This window comes from Adiantum capillus-veneris, chromosome 2 (assembly GCF_014529385.1).
Source record: "Adiantum capillus-veneris isolate H3 chromosome 2, ASM1452938v2, whole genome shotgun sequence".
Classification (NCBI taxonomy): Eukaryota; Viridiplantae; Streptophyta; class Polypodiopsida; order Polypodiales; family Pteridaceae; genus Adiantum; species Adiantum capillus-veneris.
The window spans coordinates 165690530-165709500 of NC_140932.1; the positions used below are offsets into that span (position 1 = coordinate 165690530).

Genomic DNA, 18971 nt, shown 5'->3' on the forward strand with positions numbered 1-18971 from the left:
GGCAATAGCAAGTTTTGACGGCAGCTATGTACCTTGTCGCTGATGCCATAAATTGGTACCAGGCATGGCAAGAGGCACAGCTAGCCGCGCACCTAGAGGCAGCCGACGTTCTCACGCCCCTCTCTTTTAGTTGGTTGATTTCCAAGACAAGCTCAAGGCGCGGTTTATGCCACCTCAGTATCTTGCACGATTGAAGGACGATTGGCGAGCTCTCAAGCAAAATGGTATGCCGGTTATGTCTTTCTCTAATCGTGTTTTGCAGCTTGGCACTCAATTACGCAAATCGGATGCGAAACGCAAGGAGGCATTTCTTTACGGATTGGACGAGTATCAAGTATGATGTCGAGGTACTCGATCCCATCGATCTCAACAAAGCGGTAGCAATTGCTCTCGCCCACGAGATGAAGCACAACAAAGGAAAGCCTAAGGAAAACAAGACTTCTCAAGGAACCCCGCAGAAGTCTCAAAACACACAGAATGGTAAGAAGGTAGAAGAAAGACGGTAAGAATGGTAATTCTTCTAGCCCTTCTTCCTCTAATTCTCGGAAAAGAACTTTAACAATGAATCTAAGGGTAAAGCTAAAGCACCTGCAAAACCTAAGCTAACCCATGATGAAAAAGCTTCACAAGGAATTATAGGAGGATACATCACAGCTGAAGAACAAGTGATTTATGCTAAAGAAGGTAGATGTTTTCAATGTCACATTAAGGGTCACATTAAGAAAAACTGTCCTAAGACAGTCCCACCTAAAGAACCAAAGGCACCCGCAACTACCACAAACTCTATCACAACACAACCTGCATCTTCTCATGACTCTGACACACACATTGATGAATCTCTCATGAAGTGTTATGGTCATGTAAAAGGACAGCGTTTTTACCATATTGTTTGATCCAGGCAGTATGCATGATGTCCCCCTCTTGTTGAGAGAGCCCGCCTAGAGGTTAGTCAGAAATCTCCTATCGAGGTTTCTGGCTTCGCTCCTGGTATGGACTCTCTCATCACGAAGGAGTGCCTTGATGTGATGTTACCGTTCAACAAGCTTCTTTTCGTAGGAAAATTTCTTGTGTCTCCTCTCTCAGGATGTGATATGATTTTAGGCATGAAATGGTTTCGTGAACTGAACCCTCTCGTTGATTGGGAGGCTCTAACTCTCACTTTGCATGCCAAAACAGATTCCCCCCTCATCATTCGTGCTAAGGAGGGCTTGCATTCTTTGCCTCTCATCTCGCATGTGCAGGTAAAGCGTGAATTACGACGAGGAGCACAAGCGCATTCATATATGCCGCCCCAGATTCCCAGAGCATTCAGGCTCCAGGTAAGTATTCGGAGTTGTTTACGAAATTTAAACATCTCTTTTTGCAAGATGATCTTCCACCTCGTCTCCCACCGAAGCGGCCGGAGGACCACCGCATCGAGCTTATGGAGGGAGCGTAGCGGTCAGTAAGACTCCCTACCGTTTGAACAAGTCACAGGAGGAAGAGTTAGAGCGACAACTCACGGAGTTGGTGGCTAGAGGATTCATACGTCCTAGTGTAAGTCCTTTTGCTGCCCCTATTTTGTTCGTTCGCAAGAAGGAAGGTTCGTCTCGTTTGTGTGTTGATTACAGCGCATTAAACAAGATGACCGTCAAGAACAAGTTTCCGATGCCTCGCATTGAGTATATCTTGGATAGGCTCAATGGGGCAAAGGTTTTCAGCAAGGTCGATCTCAAAAGTGGGTACCATCAGGTACGGGTATTCAAAGGCGACATTTTCAAGACCGCCTTTCGCACCGAGCGAGGGCAATGGGAGTATATGTTATGCCTTTTTGATTGACAGGAGCCGTGGGTACATTCAATCGTCTCATGGTAGGTCGTTTCGGCGACATGGTAGGTGTATGTGTGTTCATCTTTTTAGATGATATTCTCATTTTTTCTGCATCGTGGGAACAACATGAAATGGATGTTGAAAGGGTATTAACTCGTTTGGATGAGTGTCAGTTGTACATTGTAGCTAAGAAGTCTGAATTTTTTCTTACTGAAGTCACTTATCTGGGTTATATCATTTCTACAGAAGCGTCAAGCTAGACCCCGCGAAGGTGGAACAGGTTCGTAATTGGGATTTGCCCAAAACTGCATATGATGTGCGTTCTTTTCTTGGTTTATGTCAAGCATATAGTTCGCACATAGAGAATTTTGCACGCATTGCTGCACCTACTGACTGATGTTTTGAAAGGGGTAAAGACTCGTCGTCAGCGCGTCGACTTGCCCGAGGCAGCCATTGAGGCTTTCGCAACTCTCAAGGTTGCGGTGACAGAAGCACCGTGTCTTATCTTAGCCTCTTGGGATGATCCCTTTGAGGTATGGACGGATGCGAGCAATGTCGCCATAGGCGCTGTGCTCCAGCAGCATGGTCGTCCTGTAGCTTTCCTTAGCGGGAAGCTCAATAGTGCGGAAAAGAATTATTCAGTTTATGATAAAGAACTTTTGTCTGTCATTCACTCTCTTAAGCATTGGAAGCATTTTTTGTATGGTAGAGAGTTTACAGTGCGCACAGATCATCAAGCCCTCAAGTGGCTACAGTCTATGCCTAGTGCACATTGGAGTGATCGCCAAGCGCGGTGGTCACACAATTTTTTGAGCAATTTGGCGGTTTGATTGAGTATGTGCCTGGAAAAGCTAACCCTGTTGCAAATGCGTTGAGTCGCAAAGGACAGATTTTGGCTCTTGAGTCAAGAACCATATTTTGTATACAGGTGAGTCTTTTGACAGCATGAAGAATCAGTATGCAGATTCGGAGTTTGATAAGTATTGGTTGCAGGCTCTTGCTTCCCAAGGGCCCAGCAACAATCTCATTCGTGATGGATTGTTATTTTTTCGTCAGCATCTATGTGTGTTGCCCTCTCTCAGGCCAGTCATATTGCATGATGCACATGACTCTCTCACGGGTGGGCACAGGGGTATGAACACATTGGAAAAGATTGAACGATTTTTCTATTGGCCTAAAATGCGAAAAGATGTGTTTAGTTATGTCACACATTGCACTATATGTCAAAAAGTAAAAGCTCCTCGGGGTAAGCAGCAAGGCCTCTTGCTTCCGCTGCCTATTCCCAAGTGACCTTTTCAAGATATCTCTATGGATTTTGTGACTAACTTACCACCAAGTCAGCATTCAAGGAACACTCAATGTTTAACTATTGTTGATCGTTTCAGCAAATTCTGCATGTTGATTCCTTGTAAGGCCACAGTTACTGCACAAGATGTTGCACGATTGTTCATAAAGCATTGGTACCCCCTCTGTGGTTTGCCAAAGTCCATTGTTTCAGATAGGGATGTTAAGTTTACGTCCAACTTTTGGCGTGCACTCTTTGAAAATTTTGGCACAAAGTTAAATTTTTCATCCGCTTTTCATCCACAGTCAGATGGTCAAACGAAAATTTATAATCAATTGGCTTTTGATGTGTTGAAGTCTTATGTTCATGATCAGCAGTCTCAATGGGAGCTCTATCTCCCATTGGTACAGGCTATTCTCAATGATTCATTCTCTTCTGCTATTGGTCGAACTCCGTATGAGGCAGCTTTTGGCCGCCGATTCCAGTCATTGTTGACTCGATCGGTCAGTCAAATGCCTGATGCCAATGCTGAGAGTCAGTCATTGGATGAGATTTCTGAGAGTGTGAAGCTTCGGCTAAGCAAGGCTCAAGAATCTTATTCTCGATAGGCTAACAAGCATCGTCAGGAGGTCTCGATCAAGGAAGGAGATTGGGTGTATCTACGAATTATGAAACAACGTCTCAAGCAAGTTGGAAAGAAATGTCCTAAGTTATCTTTTCGTATGTATAGTCCATTTCCAGTCATCAAAAAGATTAATGAGGTTCAATGAAATTGAAGTTGCCTAACTCATGGTCAATGCACAACGTTTTCCATGTTTCTTGGTTGAAAGTGTTTCACGGAACACCTCCAAAGGACGTTTCGGAAGAAGAAGAACCGGAGATCATCGATGAAGTAGAAGTCATGGAGCCGGAGCAAGTCTTGTTGCATCGGTTTCGTCATGGTTCGAAGAAACAAGTACGACAATATTTTTTGAAGTTCAAAGATCGAGGAACCCATGAAGCGGTGTGGGTAGACGAAGAGTTCTTCAAGGATTATCCAGAGTTGTTGGCAGACTACAAGGAAGCCATGCAGCTCGGTACCAGTACCTCACTTTAAAAAGGAGGGGATTTCACGTGACACATCCCAACCCTATGTGTCCGTGGACAAGCTACACCATAACAGGGTTTCCGTCAAAGTCCAGTCAAGTTAGATTAGAAGTGATCTGGCACTTTTGTGAGTCTATTCGTATAGACCGTGCATGCCCAGTCACTTAGAGTAGATGCATATCCTCTGGTTGCATAAGCATAAGCATTTCCATCAGAGTCGGTTTGGGGATTTTTCAGATGACTTTAGCCTATTTTTTCCCTATATTTAACATTTTTCACTTATTTATTAAGTGACTTTTGTTGGGTACTCAGTAGGGCAAATTGGGTAAGTTAATTTATAAGCAAACCCAAGTTAGCACAAATTGGCAGATGAGCCAAGGAGCACAGCAGGCTACCAAGCAACATGTGTTCCCTCCCTCTCTCAGCAAGACCCTCTCCAAGCATCTTGGTGAGGCCCATTTCCCCCGCATCATCCTCAACTTGGGATCGCCCATTTCTCTGGTTGCCTTAGCGTTTTTCCTCCCATGCAGAGATCGCCAGCAAGCAGTGAGAGCTAGCGTTTTCGCCTTGGTCAGATCAACGTTTTTAGCAACTACTAACGCCATACAAACCTCAGCCAATTCAACGTTTTCATCAAGCAATTTGCAGCAGATCACCATAGCCGGGTAAGGAGTTATTAAGCACTTGAAAACCTGCAAATTTCAGCAAGAAAAACTCTGTTGTCCCAGCGTTTTTCAGCAAGGAATTTTCCCCCAAAAACGCAGCCAAAGAGCAGATGACAGCAGCGTTTTTCATCATCTTTTCGACCCCGACAAAACAGTCATTTTTTCAGCCATTAAAACAGCGAGAAACAGTCATTTTTAGCCACCAAGAAAGTCACAGATTTCAGCCTAAGTCGTCGTCGTCATCACCGTCGTCGTCATCGGCATAGTCCCATTGCATTCGCATTGTACATTTTTGTGCAATCAAGTAGACCACTCTCGCCGACGAGAGTGGGGCCTTCGGAGGAGGGTTTTACAACCTCTCCGTGTCGTATCTCTTCTCTCTCCTTCTCTCAGTCTCATTCACTTGCACGCACAATATCCACTCACTTTGTTCGTGATCATAGCACTCTCCATAAGCTAGAAAGCTCTCTCTTTCCCTAAGAACTAAAAGGAACCTTGAGCAATAAAGATCACTAATCTTGAGAAAATACAACATTCATTCCGCTGCACCTTACAGCGAGGAACTACTGCGGGAAGGTGAGGTCTACGAGGTTCGGGACTTGATCTGCGGTGTCTAAGGGCTAAAAACTGAAAATGCTTATGGTTCTTGATGTTCCGTCGTGGTAAATCTGCAAAACGCTGGGACTGATCTGCAAATAAAAAACGCTAGGGCTGAAAATGGCTCTGTTGTCGCCGGATGGCCTGCAACTGCAAAACGCTAGGTCTCTTGTTGAGTCTTCTGTCGCCAGGGATCTGCAAGTGCAAAAACGCTGGCTGATCTGGTCCAAAACGCTAGGTGGTTGCTGTGGAGCAAAAACGCTAGGCTTGGGGTTCTGCTGGGAAGCTGCCTATTGAGCGTGTGCTCATGCTGCCTCTTCTTCCAAAAAGTGCTAGTCTAGGTTTGCTTATATACAAACTTACTCGATTTTCCCTACCTACTTTCCAACAAAAGTCACTTAAAAATAATAAGTGAAAAATGTCAAAAATAGGTAAAATAGGCTAAAATCACTTCCCCCGATGGATTCTGATGGGAATGCTTGTGATCATGCTGTGTGCAACCAGAGGATATGCATCTACACTAAGTGACTGGACATGCACAGTCCGCGAACAAACTCACAAAAGTGCCAGATCACTTGCTAATCTCGACTGACTGGACTGAACTGAACTCTTGCTATGTTGTAGCTTGTCCACGGACACATAGGGTTGGATGTGTCACGTGACATCCCCTCCTTTTCAAAGTGAGGTACTGGTACCGAACTGTATGGCGTCGAGGGAGATTGCCAATAGTATCCGGAATCCTGGAAGAGACTCTTCGCAGGCCCACTCTGATGTGTGGGTCATGCGGTACTTGAACTTCATAAAGGTCTGCAACGCTTGCTTCTTTGGGCCGCGCCGAAAGCGACAAAGTCTTTTGTGGCTCCTTCGATGCTTCAACTTCGTCGAGTGTCATGCTTCTTTCTTCTTCAAGCAATGGCTGAAAATTCTTGAACCCATTTCCAACACAAAACCATGAACATACCTATTCCATGTAAAGTGAGTGGAAAAAATCTTGTCTTCCTCAAAGACTGTGCATGCAATGTAGATAAACAAATAGACGGAGTGCCAAACCGTTCACCACACACACGCAAACAATGAGATCGAATCTGTCTCTTTTGATCTAAAGCAATCAACTGTGGCAATTCACAACGGAAATGCCCATGCTTGGTGCTCATACTTTTATGTGCTCTTTCTATGAATGTGTCATGCCAAGGAAGAGACATGGAATGTGACTTCCTTACATACATACGTTTCAGCTTTTCATGAAAAATCTGCATACATCCTTGCTCATCCATGAGTGAAACGTGCTCAACATACAATATGTCATGCCTAGGAAAAGGGATCACATAAAGATGCTAACGAAAATACAGGAAACGATCGCGAATGAAACACTCGAACAATGCATGTTGACCAATCATGCGAACACATAGTACTTCCTGTGAGGGTTCTTTGGACCTAGGCTCGAGAGCCAAGATCGGTTCTTCTTGAAGAGGTTCTTGGGACCTAGGCTCGAGAGCCAAGATCGGTTCTTCGTGACTGATCGAATTTGCAACGAGGTTAGCTTGGCTAGAAAAAGTATCAACTAACACATCATCCTTGTGAACAATCACATCATCTTCATGCAAATCATCATGCTTGTCATTGTCATCCAAATCATCATGCTTATCATTGTCATTCAAATCATCATCATGCAAATCATGTGTGTCATGGTTTGGAGAAGAAGAGACTGAGAGTCTCCTTCTCCTGATTCTGTGCAAAGTGCGCCTGCACTTGAGAAAATAGTCGCAACATCTCTTCCATGTGTCGGTCGTTCATTGCCTTTCTTGCTTTCTTCTCGCGATCAAATTCGGCTTGTCTTTCTTTGTTTTCTGCTTGTCTTCCGTCGCACTCACGATCCAATTTGGTTTGCTTACTTTGGCTTCCAAGCGTGCTTGCTCGCGCTCACGCGCTATGGCTGCCATTCTTTCTTCGTGTTCGCGCTTCATTTCTGCTTTTCTTTCTGCTCTTCTTGCTTCGCGTTCTAACTTCCTGTCCATAAACATCTGCTCCAACTCCTCCATAGGAGTTAGTGCAATCCTTGGTGTAGATGGGGAAGAGGGAGGGTCGGAAAACCCTCCTAGAGGGAAAAAATTCTTCTTCGCCTCTCTCATGCTCATCACCTCCCAGCGAAGTATCCATTCCGCTTCGAGTGATGACCATCCACTGAAGTCTTGGGTTCTTGTGGGTTCTTGTGGTCTTGGGTTCTTAAGTTCACGGGGAACTTGGGTTCTTGGGAGTCTTGGGTGCTTGGGTGCTTGAGTGTCTTGAGGTTCTTGCGGTTCTTGAGGTTCTTGGGTGCTTCTTTCGCATGCAATCTGTGTTAGAGAAGGATCTTCTCTTCACCCGAGTTCTGCTCTTTTCCGCGGGCGCACCCCTTGGCGGCCTTGCGCTCACACCAAGGTTGCTTTTTCCAACCTTATATCGATTGGCCGGCCGCTAAGTGCACGGTCCGCTCTCGATGAGTGAAAAGAGGCACAAGGGGAGGCTGGACAAGCCCTTCTTTCTTGGGATTCTTGTCACTCTTCAAAAACACGATTAGGAATCGACACGCCCAAGCGAACTTGGGTTCGTGCGACCGCAACAAGCAAAAAAAAAATTCTTGTGATTCTTGTGGTTCTTTCCTTGAGTGATACATAACACTGTCAAAGCTCTGATACCAATGTTAGGTATAGCGGAATGAATGTTTGAACTTTGCTCAATATGAGTGCTCCGAACTGTGCTTATAGATTCCTTTTACTTACGGAAGGGAGAGCCTTCCGTTCCTTTAGTGAGAGAGTGCAATGATCACAAACAAAGTGAATGGACACTGTGCGTGAAAGTGTATGAGACTGAGAGATAGAGAGCGAAGAGAAATACGACACTAGGGACGTTGTAAAACCCTCCTCCGAAGGCCCCACTCTCTATGGCGAGAGCGGTCTACTTATGATTGCACAAATCTCTAATGCTTGGACTTGCCGACGATGAGGACGACGACGAGACGGCTGAAATCTGAAAACGCTAAGGGCTGAAATCTGCAAATCTTCTATCTGTTGAATTCTGACTCTATGTTGGTGATGATGTCGATGGCGACGATGCAACAACGACGTTGTGAAAACGCAGATGCTGAAATCTGCATTTTCCGGGCTGACACTGTAAACCTTGCGGAAACTGACCGTGCGGCAAGGAACTGATGCGGGAAGGTGAGATCTGCGAGGTTCGGGACTTGATCTGCGGTGTCTAAGGGCTAAAAACTGAAAACGCTTATGGTTCTTGATGTTCCGTCGCAGTAAATCTGCAAAACGCTGGGGCTGATCTACAAATAAAAAACGCTAGGGCTGAAAATGGCTCTGCTGTCACCGGATGGCCTGCAACTGCAAAACGCTAGGTCTCTTGTTGAGTCTTCTATCGCCAGGGATCTGGAAGTGCAAAAACGCTGGCTGATCCGGTCCAAAACACTAGGTGGTTGCTGTGGAGCAAAAACGCTAGGCTTGGGGTTCTGCTGAGAAGTTGCCTGTTGAGCGTGTGCTCCTGCTGCCTCTTTTGCCAGAAAGTGCTAGTCTAGGTTTGCTTATATACAAACTTACTCGATTTGCCCTACCTACTTTCCAACAAAAGTCACTTAAAAATAATAAGTGAAAAATGTCAAAAATAGGTAAAATAGGCTAAAATCACTAGAAAATTCCCCTGAAGGATTCTAACGGATTCTGATGGGAATGCTTATGATCATGCTGTGTGCAACCAGAGGATATGCATCTACACTAAGTGACTGGACATGCACGGTCTGCGAACAAACTCACAAAAGTGCCAGATCACTCGCTAATCTAGACTGACTGGACTGAACTGAACCTTGCTATGCTGTAGCTTGTCCACGGACACATAGGGTTGGATGTGTCACGTGACAAGGTTTCTTCCTAAATTTATAGCCAATTGTAACAAACTGCTGAGGTGTCGACCTACTGAAGAACGGAGCTACCGGCCGAGGGGCCTAAACCCTAAGAAGAACAAGTAACAGAAGAAGTCCTACCGACTTATGGGGACGCCATTCGATGGAGCCCCAAGTGACAGGATTAAAATAAAGCAGGACCTGCACACACATACACGCAAAAATTGATGACGTGGCATATTTTTGAAGATTGCGCTGGCATGATGACGTGGCAAGCTGTACGGATTTCCGCGTTTTGCGCTAGCTGATGACGTGCCAGGCTGTACGGATTTCCGTGATTTACGCTCTTTTTGGCTTTGCTTTTGGACCAGATGCTTTTGAGTTTGAAGGCTTTTTACTATAAACTGCTTTTGGGCCTCTAGGGCCTTTTAATATGAGGTTAGGGCTCATTCTCTTGCATGCTTCCTGGAGAAGGTGCAGAGTTTTGGTGTACCGGCTTGTACTTTGATGATGCAATTATAAGAAATACCGAAAGGGGGCGCCAAGGTTTGGGGCCAATTCTCTCTGGGGTGGAATTTCGCCACTCCGTGTCGCAGTGTCGTCTCTCTTTTCAGTTCAGTTGTTATTGAAGTGCTAAAAGTCTGTTCAGTCTGCTCTTTTCTATTGGCACGTGGTGCCCGTCTTGTGACACCAACCGCAAGCATGGTCCAAAAGCTCTTGAATGATCGAAACTAGCTTGATCAGACAATGTTCTTGTAGCGGTGATGATAGTCCCAGATATAGCAATCACACTAGGCCTCCAAGGTTATCGGCTTGAGAAGAGCAGCCTGCTGAGGATGTCAAGAAATTTCAAGTTGTAATCTGCTAGGGTTTTCGTGGCAAGCATTTCAGGCTACCCACTCTGTAGAAGCTGCACTCCGAAGGAAAATGTTTTGAAGGCATGTAACTTCGGCCCAAAAGTTTTCTTGTAGCTTGCCAAGTCCTTGAAGTGTGAGGTTGGTAGCATAGATATCCACCACTTCATGGCACTTGCCTCTAAGAAAAGCAGTGGCTCAAAACAAAAATCTTTGATCCTTCTCTTGCAAGTGATCTTGGGTTCTTCATGGCTTATGCCCCAATAAGCAGAGCCATGAAGACGGAACTGCGCCTGATGCACGATGGACTACCGGAACCGGCTCGGATTCTCATTCGCTAGCCTCTCCATTGCAGTCCGGTACTTCGGCAGCCCATCGAGCCTCTCCTCGGCCATTTCCTCGCCGGCATCGAGTGCTTCCATTGCTGTCCACATCGGCATCGTCAAGATCTGCGTTTTCAGCCCTTCATTTCTGTCACATCGGGAGCACAAATCAGCCCCAGATCTACCCCTTGGTGGCATCAGCAATTCTACATCGAGACGGATCGAAAGGTGCACCAAATCAACCCGGAGGTGCTTCATCTTGAAGAGTTACTGAGGCGACATTCTCCATTCGAGTCAGTAGAGTCTGCACTTGAGATATGCATGTGTGTACATTCCATTTACGCAATCTAAAGCAAATACCACATTGACAGCCGTGTGGGGGGCCCTTAAGAGGGTTGGTTGGGACCCAAGTGGGTCTCTCTCTCTCTCTCTCTCTCTCTCTCTCTCTCTCTCTCTCTCTCTCTCTCTTCAAGGAAAGAGGAAGGGAAAAATCATTCTAGCTAAAAGCAATCACTAAACGCAAGCAAAAGAAGTAAAAGATAGGTGGAGGTGTAAAACCTAGATCTTCATCATTTCAATTCCGCTGCACCTGACATTTAAGTTGCAAGAGGTTTTTCTCTTTTAAAACTCTAACCCCTTAGGCTCCATCGGCCATCTTCTAGGTTCAATTTCTCTTGTCCCTTGGCCATTCCTTTCCAGTTGGATATGCCACATCATCACTTTGTGACAGGAACAATAAAAAGTGTTTAATATGTATTTTCGGGGACAGGCAAATAGTTCAAGTATAATACAGAATGTATTTATCGGTTATTTACTATACACGGTTTGTACCATTCAAATGATGGTAGTAAGTTTTGGTGTCATTGGCCTTTTGGTATATCAATAGAATATTCATTCTCTCTCTCTCTCTCTCTCTCTCTCTCTCTCTCTCTCTCTCTCTCTCTCTCTCTCTCTCTCTCTCTCTCTCTCTCGTCCAGCTGCTACGAGAGACAAGCCCAGATGATGGCTGACATCTACCACATTTTATATCCCCTATTAGCACAGGATGGAGCTAGCCAGCTTGATGCATCTACATTAATGCACTACCCTCAGCATATAGACATGCACATATCCCTAGTACTAGAGCTCCATCCCCCTCCACATAGATCCCATCATACACCAGGGACCAGTTTGGACTGTTTTGTCTTTCCCGATAGATGGAGGACACACACATATATACTTGATTTGACTAATAGGCCGACTTTGGCCTCATATAGACGATAAATATCTCTCTCTCTCTCTCTCTCTCTCTCTCTCTCTCTCTCTCTCTCTCTCTCTCATACACAATGTACACCTGAACGTGCTCCTTTGGATCGACTGCCACCGACTGTACTGACCAATTGTTATTGCAAAGGCTAATGTGAGGATCAAGAGAGTGAGCTAAAGAGGGAGCCATGCCACCAGTTACAAAAAACTGCTGAGGAGTAGCCCCATGTACACTTCTATCAATGCCGTTGACGGAGCTTTCTGACACATCAGTATACAACATTTCTTCGCAGCTACCATGCCAAAGGCGGCAGCTGTAAGATGTGATCCGTGCCTCTGCCAATAGTAGGCGTACTGAGGTACCTGATGCCAGTTTGAGCTCTGCCACAGTCCTACCAGCAACATCCGAAAATTGCAGATTCTCTGAGCCAAATTTGTCCTGCAACTTTGGAGCTTGAAGTGGCTTCACCTCTTCGAGGCCCCTTGCGGAGCAATCGACCTGTAAACATATCCTGCTTGGCCTTGACTGAAGACCAAAAGGCTGATGCCATAATGATTTTGCATAGAGCTTGCTCTGTCTGCTTTCTAATCTTCGAGTAACCTTCACAACGAGCAGGCAGGCGGCTTTAACGAGGACGCCATTGCCTCCATGCAAGCTTCAAAAGTATCTGGATCACCAAAACGTTGTACAAGGAAGGCAAGCAGAGTGTAATTGGTTCATATTCTTTAGCAAGAAAACTTTGCAGAGTGGATCTTATGTCAGTATGGTGGACAAAAAATTGAGCTCCGTGCTCGGAGTGCTCAGTGAAAAATTAAGCTAAAAATATTAAAGTTTAGCTTTGAAATTACCCAACATTGAGTCTGAGTCTTTTCAAAAGCCCCAGTAGTCTAGTAGAGCTTGAGTGTCAAAGGCATCTTCTAGAATAGCCTCTAATCATAAGCTTTGATTGGCACTCTCGTCTGTGGACAATCTTGGTTGATGATGATTCGCCAGAACAAGAAAAATATACTTTTTTGACTTTGGTCCCTAGGCCAAGCTAACGTCTCATCGACTTTGGAGCACCGCAAAACAATTTATAGCGGAGAAGAATTCAACATGCACATAATAATGCTCACCAAGCTTTTGGAAAAGTGAATCTAATTTTTAGAATAGACAACCAAAGTGATGGTGTGTAAATGAGCAATTTAATTTCAAAATCAAGGTATTGATGTGTTTCTTGAAAATCATAGTTATGAAAATTGAGTAAACTTATTGCAAAGACAAGTTATAAAAAATTGAGTAAACTTATGGTAATAACAAGTTATTATTGATAGATTTAGGATGGATTAGTGAGAGCACCACAATGATTAGAAATGCATCACCGCGGAACACTTGAGACCCAAAGTTTTTTGAGTTGGACTATTCTAAAAACCATGTATAGCCAAGTAAGAATGACTCTTTTTATACCAAGCATGTGGAGCTTGCTTTGAGCCATACAAAATCTTCTTAAGCATGCACACCTTGTTTTGTTTCTTTTTGAACAAAACCTCGAGGCTATGCTACTTGCACTTCCTCATGCAAATCATCATTCAAAAATGTAGTCTTTATGTCTATTTGATGTACATTTCAACCATTATGAGCCGCCAATGCTCAAATGCTACTAATGGTTGTCATACGACAAGTGGGAGCAAAAGTCTCATCAAAATCAATGCTCCCTTGAGCACACCCTTTTGTCATGATTTAGCCTTATAGTGATCAACACTACCATCGTGCTTACTTTTTTACTTAAAGATCCACTTATAGCAATGGCTTTTTTGCTAGGGGTAAGTCACACAAAGACCATGTGCCATTCTTCACAATAGCATCATACTCAAATTGCATTGCATCCAACCAATTTTCCATTTTTTGTGCTTCGTCAAATGACAGGTTCTTCCTCCCTCTAGCTACTCATTTTTATCCCTATCATCATCAATTACATCTTGTAAATATGCATTGAAAACTGGCTGATTTGTAACATCATTTACAACCTACATAGGCTCCACATGTGCTTCATTAGGACTTATATTCATACTCCCACCATTGAATAGATGCAACAACGTATGGTATGCATTTTGTGAGCTCATATATGTCTCCTTGGTACATGCTAAAAACGATTGAACTGCATTGTCCAAAAAAATAGATTTCAACTAATCACGTTATGCTTTGTTTGTGAATGATATAACCTGTAACTTTTGCTTTCTGGACTATAACCAACAAAAATACATTTCCAAGCCTTATCATCCAATTTTTAGCATTGTTCCTGAGTCACCAAAGCATAAGCCAAGTAAACAAAGACACGCAAGTGTCCAATAGATGATTTCTTGCCATGCCAGGCATGGAGTGATCGATGGCAATGCTTTAGTGGGGACTCCTGTGTAGTACATAAATAGTGCACATGATAGCCTCAAGCCAAAATAGATGTGGCAAAGCTTGGCTCTTGATTATGCATCATGTCATCTCCATAAATGAAATGTTTTTCCCTCTTATCAACACCATTTTGTTGAGGAGCATAATGCTTTGTACATAGGGTTTATCCCATGACTTGCAAGAAATGCATTGAATTATTTAGCATATATTCTCCCCTCGATCAAGACGAAGGATGCCCACACTACAATAAAATACATTTACAGCCATAAACAAAAATTTATTTAAGCATGCAAACACTTTTGCCTTTTCCTTAAGCAAATACATCCATGCATGTATGGAGTAATCATCAATAAAACTCATGAAATAAAAATGATTTGTAAAAGACGAACTATGCATCGGGCCAAAAATGTCATTATGGACAAGCTAAAATTTGTGAGTAGCCCGCACAAAACTATCCTTAGGAAGGATTGCTCATACATGTTTCAATGGTGGCTCCAGAGGGGGGCAGCAAAGCAACCATCTCAGATTTTTGCAAACGCGGTAAACTTCCAACTTTCATATGTAAGCATTGAGCTTGTAGAACATAGAAAATAAAGTACTAGATACACAATAGTATCACCAAAATTGGGATCATGCACATTACATTGGTCATTCACAAAATTGACAACAAGACCAAGTTTTCCAAGTGTAGATTCAGACAAAAGGGTCTTTTTTATCCCAGATGCATACAAAGCATCCAAGAGCTACCACCTGCATTAGTAAGCACAATATTCCCAACTCCCTTGATGGGATAAGAGGCATTATTGCACACATGACAATATTTTTCACCGAAAACTGTCGCAAGAGAAGTGAACAAATCACGATGAGGTTTAATGTGCTTACTTACACCATTGCCAGAGTAGAGTATATAATCCATAATTTTGCGATACATGCATCATAAACACATAGGTCATATTAACATTGCACACAAAAAAGCCCGTTTTACATCTTGCAAAAGATTTTCTAAATCTACATTGGAAGAAGCGCTTGCCTTTTTCTTTCAAACCTTTGTAGCCTTATGCTTTAAAACATTGCTTGATGAAATGATCATTTATCCTACGGTAATGTTTCAACTTCTTCTTGCCTCTATTGCCAAACTTCTCATACCTATTTCTGTTTGAAGAAACAACATATGTGGGGGCAGGCTATTACCAGTAGAAGCTTTGGAAGTGGAAACAACAACATTTTCTTATGGTGTGCAGACACAAATGACTATTAAATAATACGTTGCTTAGTCATATTTTAATTGAATTGGGCCCCTTGCATCAACATAGAGACAAGGACATCGAAATTCACATCATCAAGTTTCCTCTCTATCACAAGCCTAAAGGTGAAGGCAAAAGTCTGATAAGAATCTGACAAAGCATCAAGAATTGTATGCACAAGAGAACTATCAGGAACACGTCACCAATGGAAATTAAGTTTCATTGGGAGCTTTAGTCTCTACAAGAAATACATCCATGTCATCCTCCTCATACATAACCTTGGACTACATGTCTTTATGTAGGTAAGCCATTTTGGTCAAATTTGACCCTGCATATAGAAAAGCTAGTCTATCCCATGCTTGCTTTTTTGTTTATGATGAAAAAATGTATAGAGTAATGGAATGTTGAAGAGAACATGCAATAAATGCACAAGAATTTGCACATCCTTATCATCTCAATGTTCCTTTTTAGCATTAAACAACACAACTAAGTAGAAGAACTTCTAGAACCCGCACGATCATTTGTAGAATGTGTATCCATAGAACCTGGTCTTACATCATAACCTTGCACAATGTTCAAACACCCTTTGCAATAAGAACACGTTTCATCATGCATGCCAAAAAGTGGGTAGTTGTCTCCATTTGATTTTTCCTCAGCAAAAAGCATGCGAAAAAAACATCATTGTTGTTAGCCCCCTTGTTATAACATGGCTTGTGTGTTGAGTGTAGAGGAAGGAAAAAAAATAAAAAAACTACACAAATAACTATGTGCTATATAACTTTGAAAATGACATGCCTTCTACCACATCTTGATAGTCAAATTCATTGGAGAATTTCTTCTTTCAATGGTTGTGAGCTTGATAGGTATGAAAAAACCCACTAGCCTTCTATTTTAGGCTGTGGTTTTGCAACTAGAGCTCTCGCTCCACCATTTGCTATGAAATGGATTGGACTTAACCACTTAGCCTTACATAGCAAGGTTGAGACCTCCTTAGTAATGGTGCTAGTATGTTCCATCCTTCCTCCATAGGCATTGAAGAGCTACCCATCATTGTAGGGAGTAATTGGAACTATTTCTTGCTCCTCTCCTTGCTCTTTGGGTTGCGTCAACTTTTTAGGATAAAATTTCCACTTCAAAAGAAGGAGGTTGGTTTGTCCTAAAATAGCTTGGAGGTCTCTTTATCCCTTGCAATAGGCTTTGGCATTTGTTAAATTAGTAGGTTAGTATGCCACTCCTCCGCCGATACCTAATATGCTAATTGTCCTCTTGTGGGTTCTCATGGGAAAATTATTGCACATTCCTATGCATATTTTTTTTAGTGGTTATTGCCGGTCCCTCATATTAGCTCTCATATGCCATATCATGACTAGTCCATTTTCCCCTTATTGTCTCTAAAGACTTGCTATCATCTGATTTCTCTTCTTGATCATCTCCTTGTAGTTAGCCATGGGAGGGGTTATTGTCGGCCCCTTTTGGGTAGGTATGGAAATTACCACGTCAAGCATACATGCTTCTAATGCAGTGTGTTTCATGATACAAAAACTTGTGTAAAGCTTCTTGTTTAGACGGCATTTTTTTGTGTGTGCATAAAAGTCATACACTCTTTTTGCTATTAATACTTGGTTAAAACCATTTAGATGATCGTAAAGATCCCAAGTCCCATTGTATTTCTTTAACCCTCAGGGGATTCACTCTATATACAAAAATGGGTGCCACCTGCGAGCGGACAACTTTGATAAAACCCCTATATATGACTCATATTAGGGAATATGACCCCCCTTTTTATGCTTATACGACAATCAATGAATACATTATCATACCTCTATCTTACATATAAAATTTAGGTCTCGCATGATCTAACTAAGTAAAATTAGTCAAAGAGTGTGTAGCATAGTGACTGGCAACGTACTAAGAAACCACTTCTGTTGATAACTAGATGTACCCTCAACATGTCTTAGTTTGACTTTCAATCTATGTGCCCGATCAGCATGCATTCTGGCTACTCCTCCAATTATGACCCATCCAAAGCTGGTGAAGATCAACCCTTGACCTGCTACAAATTAGCCCTTATCTAGACCCAAAATTTAGCCTTATCTAGAAGGCTTGATGCAAAAAATTGATTGTGACTTGAATAAAAAAAAAACTTCCCTTAAATTCATATGAGTTTCTAGTGACACGGTGACAATCGTTACCAGTACATTAACCCGGGTCAGGTCCCCCCCCCCCCCCCCAAATGAATATTGATACCCCCCTCCCTTATTTTTAAGCTTGGGAGATAAAGTATTGGGACCTGCCCCTAACTTATACGCTTATGTAACTTGTATTAAAAAAAAAACCTCCCTGCACTTACGTGGTGTGGTAAGTTTTCCATGGTGAATCCCCTAGGCTTTCACCATTTTAAATATTTGCAAGTTTAACTCTTCTTGCATGGTCTAGTTTGATTCTCTTATGGTTTAAGTTCACATCCCCATATCTTTGAATAAGGTGGTATTGAGTGTGAGATTTGTGTGACCTTGGTTGGTTTGATTGTCACCTTGTTTTTTCTCTATTGAAGTTATTTTTTCCTCCATCAATCTAGTATTTTGGGATAAAATCCCACTTTATCTATTTTCATAAAATTTTGGGTGATCCCCTTTCATTGTTCATGCTCCCAAACGATGAGTTTTGTTTTGAATCCACTTCCTTTTTCTTGTTTGACATCTAGTGCTTAATAGAGTAGACCTTATATTTAGTATGTTTAACCTCATCCTCTACCATCTGATGAAGTTGTTGTAAAACTTATCAGGAACTACAATAACATATGTATCTCCTTTTGTTTAAAGACATAAACACTTGATATCTTGAAGTGACCCTAATTTGGGATGTGTGGTCCATAAATATCAATTGTTTTAGCCTGCTCCCAATCCCAATAGTAAAACTAAATGTTTTGGTTATTAGTCTTAAGCTCCCTTACCATGATTCTAGATTTGGTTAAGACAAACTCTCAACTTTCAAGCTCCAACTAAGATGTCTTCTCTAGTATTTTCTCCAAGGAAACTGCCTTATTATCATGACCACCAACAAACACTATGTCATGATCATCGATTCTAGCACAATATTCTCCAATTAGATATAGATAGATTTGAGCTCCATGCTCATTTTTCATATAGTGGGCGAGTATAAAAGCTCATACTAATGCTCCCGTGGTGCTGGGATTGAGAAGATGTAGAGGCCATCTCCAAAATAGAGTCGAGATACCTCTTTAGGAATAGAGTAAAGTCTGACTTCTCGGGTGATATACTCTTCCTGGATGCGGTACTTTCAAATCCTTATTTGAAGCTCAATGACCAATACTTACTAAATCTAAGGTTCATCAATGTAACACAATAGAATGGATTTATCCTAACTTGATGTTTGTGTTTAACTTGGTTTGCAATTAGTTTAGGCCTTGATGTTCTCTTGGACAGAAATGAAATCCAATTCTTGTTTGAATGTGTTCCTAGCTATTCCTCTCCTAGCTTTCAAATTTTCTCCTTCCTAATGGTGGGAAAAATCTACAAACCAAACAATTTTCTCATAGTCTCTAACCTCTATTCAATGTTGCCCATGTTCACGTGC

At 42.5% G+C, this 18971-nt stretch overlaps 1 pseudogene across 1 annotated transcript in view; it reads right to left on the minus strand.

Moving 5' to 3' along the window:
• The window catches only part of LOC147464009 (protein NDH-DEPENDENT CYCLIC ELECTRON FLOW 5-like), a 36765-nt pseudogene extending 24370 nt beyond the window's left edge, over positions 1 to 12395 (minus strand). The window contains exon 1 of the transcript XR_015185555.1: positions 11833 to 12395. The product of XR_015185555.1 is annotated as a protein NDH-DEPENDENT CYCLIC ELECTRON FLOW 5-like (transcript). The remainder of the gene's footprint in view (positions 1 to 11832) is intronic.
• Between the last annotated feature and the right edge of the window lie 6576 nt (positions 12396 to 18971).